The sequence below is a fragment of the Melopsittacus undulatus genome, chromosome 1, assembly GCF_012275295.1.
Source record: "Melopsittacus undulatus isolate bMelUnd1 chromosome 1, bMelUnd1.mat.Z, whole genome shotgun sequence".
Lineage (NCBI taxonomy): Eukaryota > Metazoa > Chordata > Aves > Psittaciformes > Psittaculidae > Melopsittacus > Melopsittacus undulatus.
The window spans coordinates 57,652,023-57,661,388 of NC_047527.1; positions in this window are offsets into that span (position 1 = coordinate 57,652,023).

The window sequence follows — 9,366 nt, forward strand, 5'->3', positions numbered from 1 at the left end:
GAATAACTCAGAAAGAACTTTGGCAGCACTACAAGACAAATTCTGCAGAAAATTTTCTCTAAAACCCAAAAAAAAGCAAACCCTAGAAATCATTATTACTTCTAACTTGTGACTATCATTTAATAGTTAAAAGTGATTACAGTGTGATACATGTTTATGCAATCTCTGTGCACAATGTGCCCTTCATGTAAAAAGGATGGTTTTCTTTTGACATAAAAAAATCATACGCCTTTTATTTTCACATTCTAAGAAACACCAGGTTTGAGGTCTTGGTGCAGTTGCAGCAGAAAGAGTCTAGATTCCTATCAAAATCTGCCTCAGAGTAAAGTTTCATAATTAAAGATTCTTTAGCATTATGCATGAGTTCTATGACAACTGATGAAGCCCAGATCTTTAGGTTTCATCAACAGAAGCAAATACAATTTTTTCATGCCATGTATCCAAAATCAACAGAATTTCTCAATTTTTCTGACACTGCAGTTAAACATTTTTTTTATTATTATTCGGGGAGTATAAAATCTAGAGAAGATAAGACAGTTCCTGTACATAAGAGGTCATAATTCTGTGACTAGTTATAAAAAGTAGTGTCTCCAGGGCTGAGAATTTATTTTTGATAACTTGTCATGAGATAGTATTTTGGGATCAAAATTATGCAGCTCGAAAATACTTGTTCAAAGGTGTAAGAATCCTGAGTATTCATGACTCATGTTGAAATTTGTCAAAACAAGCTACACTGTTACACTTTTTTGTGTATTTTTCTTAGGAAAGAAACCTAACCTAAGTCTTATGGAGTTGCTTAAAATTGGAATATGATTGATTTGAAGGCAAAAATAAGCTTGAATCAATCGGTTAAATTTTCAAATAAAAAATATGTAATTTGAACTAAAGCTGACAACAGAAATTAATATTTGAGGTGAGTAATACCCACACAAGCTTGAGTAGAACTTAGCATTAGATCTGTTTAAAACATCTTCCACAATGCAACAACCTGTCTGGAAAACAAAATCTGAGCGTATGTATCAGCATTAATCTATGTATATTTTAAGATAATATAATACTTTTACTGTTTGCAATCATTTCATATTGACGCTTCCTAGTCAGATCTGTAATTCTCCATTGTTGTGGTTGCGCATATTTCTACACTACCTTATCACTAAACACAGAATCCACCAAACAGTGAAGTAATGAAAAAGATGGACTCTATATCAGTTTTTAACTCAAGAGGATATACTACCTGAACGAGAGCCTGATGTACTCTCAGAAATATATAAATACATTAATAAATAATGTGTCTTTTGTTGAAATTTAGGAAAAAAAATGTAAAGGTTACTTTCCATAATCTTTTAAGCTGACATGATCCTTGTATTCCTGTTATCTAGAACAGTTTTCACTAATGATTCAAGTATTTTATTAGTTTTATTCTTCTGGATGACCTCTCCTTGCAAGGGAGGAGATCTGAGGTTCAATGTGAAAAGGCAGTAACTTTTTTATCACTCATGATTTTCCATATTTACAAGTGACTTCCTAATTTTTCTTGTATGAGAAATCATGATCTCAGCTGTAGGCAATTGCATTCATTGTAGGTAATGTATTCCCCCTCAGCGGTATTTTTTGTTTGTTTTATGAAGAAGTTTTATTCTTTGAATTCACCAAGTAGGTTATTCACAAATCAGTACTTCTTCAAAAAATAAAATAGAAAATATTATATGCAAAATCTTTTCCTAGAAAGCTGAGCTTAGCCTTCTAAGTAATATATAATAAAAATGACTCCTCATGAAAATTTCTAATGACCTTGTCTCTTCGTCTGTGTATTGTTTTTATCTTAATATTATGACAATTTCTGCAAGTACTAGAACTTCACAGCAGCACAAGATTTGAGGACTAATAAAGAAGTCCTACAACACAAGAAGCTGCTTTCAAGCAACTTCACATTTTCTAAACTTGGGAATTACTTAGATTTCAATTGACCAATTGATATTGTCCCAGCAAAACTAAAATCTTGATTTACAAAGTACATATACATAGACAGTCAGTAACCTATCTGATGCTGAGTGTAAAAATTGAAACAGAAAAGAACTGAGTTGGAGAATGAGTCTTGTTTTATTTGCATTACAAAGCTATCTTTTCAAGCAGATCAAAAGATTACCCTACATTTAGCTTGTCTAAGGAAACAAAAGTATTACTGATAAAAAAAGCAATAAATGTGAAGCTTTACTAACTGAACTGCAGATTTTGTATTGGAAAATAAAGGATCTTGTGAGTCGAAGGGGTCCTGTTCCTGGATGCTGTGTGTCATCACAGTCTTTAAACCCACTAGAGAGGATCTGTATGGCTTCAGAAATTATTTTAATTGGTTCCAGATTTATGGTTTAAATCTTCAACCTCAGTAGCTGGCTATTCTTAAACTGCATTTGCAAAAGTACCAAAAAGACAATCTATCTCTCTAGCTTGAAATATTTTTCTTTATGTCATACTGCATATGTATATAGTAGTTTACAGATGAGTGGTGTTGCACAAAATCTAAAGTGGAATGAAAAAGATAAACATATATGGAGTATTTTTGCCATTAATATTAAAAATTAAACCTTTTACACATCTGTTTTCTTTAATTAAACCTAAGATGAACTACCCAGGAAGTCTCAGAAATGAAGACAAATTTCCTTAAAATTATTTTTCACCCATTAATATATATAAATTATAATTTTGCTACTCTGAATTTCATGCTTGTTTCTCTCCATCTGGCATTAAAAGAAAAAGTTAAGAAATTAATGCCCAACCCTACATGATGACTAAGTATCAATGTTAATATGCTAATGTCTAAAGAGGTTTATTTGCTGTACAGCAGGCACAGTTACAGCAAATGTCAGGGATTCTTGGTCACCTAACCCCAAGAACAGGGTTCCTTGTCATACCTGCTAAAAAAAGCAGCCTGTAACTGGAGTGTTCCTGCATCTCCCTCTAAAGACTGCAATGCAGGTTTGCTCTAGACACCTGAGCAACACACCTGAAAGTCGCAAATTAGAAAGCTGTAGGCACTGCAGATATTGACTCTACTGGTATCATTTGGAAACAGGCGCACACTTAAAGCATCATATTTTCACAGAAGATGCAACCCATAAAAAGAAAAATACACACCATCTCCACTCTACCATCCTGGGCTATGGACCTATAAGAGCAGGTAGCTTAAGAAATAGCCCATCATGCAGCTCCCTCCTTTCCAGATGCTCCTCATACTTCCCTTACCTCTAACCTCTGTTTCTCCCTCCTCCCTGCTACTGAAAGGCTGGAAAATCTGCATATCTCTGATCATCTGTGAATAAAAAACTCACAACAGCAGCAGCAGCTGCTGCACATCTCAGGGTCACTCCATCACCTGAGCAGCTCCTTGGGCTCTGCATGTCTGGATCTCTGCCTACCTTTCCCAGACTTTCCCTACATTTCTCAGCCTGGATCTTCTTTCCCAGTAACTCCACTTTCTCTCCATCCTTTGACTTCCAAGGCAAACCAAGGGAAGGCTCGAAAACAAGATGCATTTAAATAATTGTTGGCTAAATGCCAATTACAGTTTGACACCAAAAGCAGCATCGTAGGATTTTTCCGGCTGAATGTACAACTGTAGGATGTGGTTAAAATAAACAAACAAATAAAAAGCTAGAAAGAGAAAGAGGAAGAAAGATTGCACAGCAAACACAATGGAGGTCTACAGCTTGGATTTGAATCATGACTTCAACATACTTCTTTGGTGACCCAGGGTGAGTCATTTCATTTCCTGGTGCATTAATTTCCCAAACTCCAATACATAGATAATATGTAATGAGTGCCACTGCTTCAAAGCATGTCACAATAATCTCTTTAATGAGGTTTTTTAATGGAAATTGCTATAAAAGTATGAAGAAAAAGACATACATATGGAGCCAGCACAATACATTAATACCTTTTTTAATGATTCATTAGTATTTAAGATTTAACAGATAGGCATAGCAATACTGCATAAAGAGTAGAAAATACACTTCCAGATTGCTGTTACCACAAGAACAAAAAAAGCCTTGACTGTGGCACTGTAGTGAAGCAGGAACAGCTAAAAGGGAGACCACTCCAGATACCACTTCTTTACATACAAACGTGACTAACTGGAAGGTGATTAGGGCAAAAAAAAAAATATTTTCAGTGAAGTTAAATGGGCTGGAAGAAGGGAGGTTTTAGCTCTTTCACACTTGGAATGAGCACCCCTGTACATTAACTCTAACCATGTAGAAGCCAGGTTAACCAATCCAAAACAGTTCAGTAGCAAGTAATATCGTTTTTTTTGTATTCTGCACCTAATCTAACAGAAGCGATAAAGTCCCCAAAATTAGATTCATGCTTGATTCAGTAACATAATGGATAGCATTTTTCAGTATGCATTCATTAACCTCCAAGATGTTAACACCATCTTTTCTCTCTAACACATTCTTTCTCTCCTTCAAAGAGAAAGAAAAAAGTTGTGAATTCAATACAATTGCATTTTAGGCATACATTGGTAAAGATTCAGAGAGGAAAAAATAAATCTAAGAGGCTTTCCCAAGTCTAGAAAAGAAAAGAAAATCTAATCTACATATTCAAGTTCCTCAATAATTTTTTATTGTTAAACACACTGGCCTCCAAGAGTCTATGTTATATAAATTATATTTCTATAATGAAATGCTTCAACCCAAAAAAATCAGTCATTGCAAGAGGATATGCATTCAGAAATCCTTAGATAAAGGACTATGTTTCTACATTTCTGGAACTGGAAAATTATTTACATTTTTGGCACTGGATCACTAACTGGATATTCATCCTAACATAACACCTAAGTGGGTCAGGAAGTTAAAGACTGCTAGTGATAAAAAACACAGCTGCAATAGGAAGGCAAGATAAGACTAAAGGCTGAGATTCAGGAAGGGTATTTTCACAGTTTTTTTTCAGGGAGATTATTCATGAGTAATGGATGAAATTGGAACATAGAATGCTATGTTTAGTGACAGAGTAAGCCTATGGTGAGATGTACTAGTGGTATAAAGGTCTGATTTAGGCAGTGGAAGAAACCACTGCTGAAGAAATCTTGAATGCCACAAACAATACTGCTGCCACAGGTCAAGTGAAATCTTTTGGCAGGAGGTAACAAGATTTATGGGGTTTTTAAATTTCACTGTGTAAGCAATGTTCTTCTGATGTGTTCATAGCAGGAGAGTCCACCTGTGAAGACTTGCTGAACTTCAGTGAAATTTGCATGTCTGCCTGTGAGGGGGAAATCCTTAAAGTAGCCATTCAAAGTACTCCTCTGTCCTTTTCAATAAAACAAAAGTGGAAAATAGAATAAAAAAGTGAACAACAATAACAAAAACCAAATATATAATATATATTATAGAAAATGGAACAAAATAGAGTTTTCTTCTATTTAAACCTTTTTTGTTCAGTGATCTTGGCTGTAAATGTCTACCCCTTATTAGGTCAAAAAGACATCAAAAATGTCCTTAAAAATATTTTATAAATTGTTTTACCTTTATAGTAAGAAGGTAGTAATGGATTTCTATTCGCATTTTGTTGATAATTAATCTATGCATTTTCATGCAGTAATAACATGGAAGACATCATTAGAAAACATGAAATAAATTAATTTGCAAATGAAAGTAGTAAATTACATTTGTGTATCTAAGAATTTAATGTACTAATAATGTGTTTATTTCTTTCAGTTTAGTTCCTGGCTTCCTGTCTCTGGTTTTATTAGTTTCCAAAAAGTGATATCATTTGCAGAAACCAGAAAGTTTCATTTTGATAGAAGAAAAATGAAAGATGAAATGCTTCAAGGTTCTCACACAAATCCATTACTGTGACAGGAAATGGACCTTTCTGTTTCAGAGCACAGCCATTCTCATACACCTATTATTTTTCCTGAATTATCCTTTTCCTGGTTCAACCCTACTTTTTATGTCCATTATGCTGTTCAAAAAAAACCCAAAAACCACTAAAAGTCAGTTTAGAGAAGTGAGTGTTGCTGATTTTTTTCTTTTGCTGCCAAAGGTATATAGAACTGTTTCCTAAATAATACCTTCAAATACAGCCTGGATGTAAAACCTTCCTGCAGAGGTGGTTCATTTAAGCTTGAGGCTATCCTTAATTATAGGATGTTGTCAGCTCAGATATGTCTCCAAGAAAGATCTGTAACTTTCATATGGCAAGGAAACGTATGACTTTCAAAATGGCCTTCAAAATCCAGGGAGAAAGATAAGGAGAGAAAACAATGCTCTTTTCACATATGGCATTTTTAAATCTTTTTTGTTGACGTATCCAGGACCTGACACAACCTACCTTTCTAGCAAAGAAAGTTATCTTGTGCATCTTCTTTTTCTTAAGCCCTTTTTGTACACCTTTATTTGGAAAAAGCTTGGTAAACAGCAAAGTGACAGTTAATTATTTTCTGATAATGCACTTCTCTTTCCTGTAAGATCAGCTCAATGAGCCAAGGCTATCTAAAATCTCTCCCTTACCACAAAAGAAAAGAGAGAAAGCCAAAACCAAAGGACACCACCTCAAACATCAAGCCCAAATATTCTGGAGTTAATAGTGATGATAAATAAAGCAGAAAACCAGGTAACTGTTTTCTTTGATAGCTATTTTAATTTTATGAGCTCTGAATATTGTTTTTTTTTTCTGTTTTAATAAAGGAGGTGAGTGCCATTGTGCAACAGAAATGGAAACTGATGGTGGTGCTGGTCTGGCTGCCCCAGTGGAAGCCAGACTCTCCCCTGCCCTGGTGCTGAGATGAGCTGGGTACAGATCCCAACAGGCGTCAAGATGAAGATAGGGGAGGATGCCATGTGGGTACTGACTGAAGGAGTCAGGAGCAGGTAAGATGAGATCCCAAAGCAGACAAGACCTGTGGGCTCAGTGTCAGGCTGCCTGATAGGCTTGGATTGGGCTACCCACCCAGGCGCACTGCACAGGCTTCACAGCAGAAGTGGAGGACACATCTGTTCCCATGAAGACACAGGCTTCTGGGGAAAATGTATTTTCAAACTCTGTTATTCAGTTTGGAGATCTAACTTTTTAAAGAGTTGTCTTGTTCTGGGTCATTGTGCCCTGAAGAAACTCAGCCAAGTACACCGAGTTTGTATATTGGTACAGTAGCTTTAGGGAGAGCAGCAGTAATTCCTACATGCTGGCCTCATGGGCCTTTACATAGAAAAGTTTGCATTCAGATTTCCAGATGCACATGGCACAAGTGCATCAAAATTTATTTCTTTTCCTCTTTTTGTCCTTTGACTGGTTTAAAATGTTGCAATAGGTACCAACCCAGCTTAAACTGCCCCTCAAAAGAAGCATACTTCAGAAGAAACAAACATCATCTTCCCCTAAAAGTACTTAAATATATTAAAAAATAGAAACAAATAAACCCCCCAACATTTTCTAGCATACTTTTGAATGAATAATGAACTAAACTCTCTTCACTCTAGGGAGGAAAGGGCTTTCAAGAGGGTATTGAGGACAGAGAAACTATGTAAGAACAACTACCTTGTACAAAATCCTTACACATAAAATTAAAGAATCAACAAAGGCTAAAGAAAAAAATAGAATTCTATTCTATTTTCATGAATTCAGATAATCTGTTGAGTTTGGAGTTAAGTTTGGGTATTTTTTTACATTTACACCCCCATATACAGATACATAGCAATTCCTCAAGTAAAAATCCCTTTCCTAGTAAAATCTAGAACAGATGCTTCTTGAGTATGTCGTTATTTTGCAGTTCATTTGCTTGGGCAAAACCCAACAAAACAGTAGAGCTTTTTCAAGAAAGGTATCATAGTCAGCTGTCAAGTAATGGAACCAAGGAATATCTACTACAACCATTTGCTTTAGTAGAAATAGCATAATTGTATCATAAACTCCAGCCAGATACACTGCAACATTCTACATCTGTTTTATGGTAATGTAGTTCCAAAGAAATCAATGATATTTATACTGACATAAAACAGCGGTGAGTCATATTCTCAATTAGACTCTTCAGTTCAAGAAGGAATATCAGAGATTTTTCGCTATTTTAACAAAATTTAGCATGTTCACAGCTTTCTAAGAACCTGAAAGTTTAATTATGTCTATAGGGCTTCTGAACTTTCATTGCAGAATCATCACATGTTATTTTATAAGGATTTATTTTTTTAAATTGAGTTGTTGTGCTGGCATAGATCTGTTTCATTAACGTGCTCATGAAAAGAGGCATTGATCTCTGACAGATTTTTTTTTTCTTTTTTAAATTATGTCTGTGATCTATAGGAATCATGAAATTAAAAGTAGCATATCTGCTCAAAAAGGCTTATCCTAATATATTATTATTATTATTAACCTAATATAACTATCCTAACAGATTGATGCTGTTATCAACTAAGTGTGATGCTTCTATTTTTATGGTTGGGTTCAATATCTTTCAGTTGAAATCATGTGTAAAGCCCCTGCCAGTTTGAAGTATAACTCATTTTGAAATATACAAAGTTAAGAATTGCAGATATTTCTTTTCTTACAATTACGTCTTTCTATTTTTAATGGACTTGTTTGTTTCTTTTTGTTAATATGAAAGAGATTTTTTTTTAATTGTAGCAATCTGAGTTTATGATGTGCAAGTGTTCAAAGGTTTACCAGAATAATTTAGTGCATTAGATAGACAGGAATTTAAATAGATAATCCAGGTAAACCTTGCTAGGATAATTTCAAAGAGCTGTTTGACCTATTTAGGTTGATCAGAAATAATCAGAGACCTTGGTTTTGCAGGCAGCTCATGAATGTAGTGTTCAAGGCCAGGTTGGATGAAGCCTTGGTTGATATGGTTTAGTGTGAGGTGTTCCTGCCCATGGCAGGGGGGTTGGAACTGGATGATCTTAAGGTCCTTTCCAACCTTAACTATTCTATGATTCTATGATTCTATAATGGGAGAGTGATCATCATGCACAGATTGGACTGTCAAACATACAACTTCAGGGTTTGGGTTATTCAAGCTAATAGCACGGACCAAGAGCTCCAAGATCGAAATTGCATCTACCAGATTCCTTACAGTAGCATTTGCATCCATTTCGAGCTACAAGTATTTTCAATGGGAAACATCACTATATAGCATTAATACTTTTTGTTTGATTCCTTTGAAAAGCATAAAATGGAAGATACTCTGTATTTTTTATAGCTGTGTTTTGTCCCCGGATCCTGGGATCGAGAGAGTTGTGTGCTGGTTTCTGTTGCTTTTGTTGTGGATGACACTAAATGATATTTCCTGGATATTATGTTCCAGTCTCAATGCGCTTTGTTTTTCCACAACTTAATCAACTGTATTTTCTACTAAGCAAGCCTGAGATGAGCACA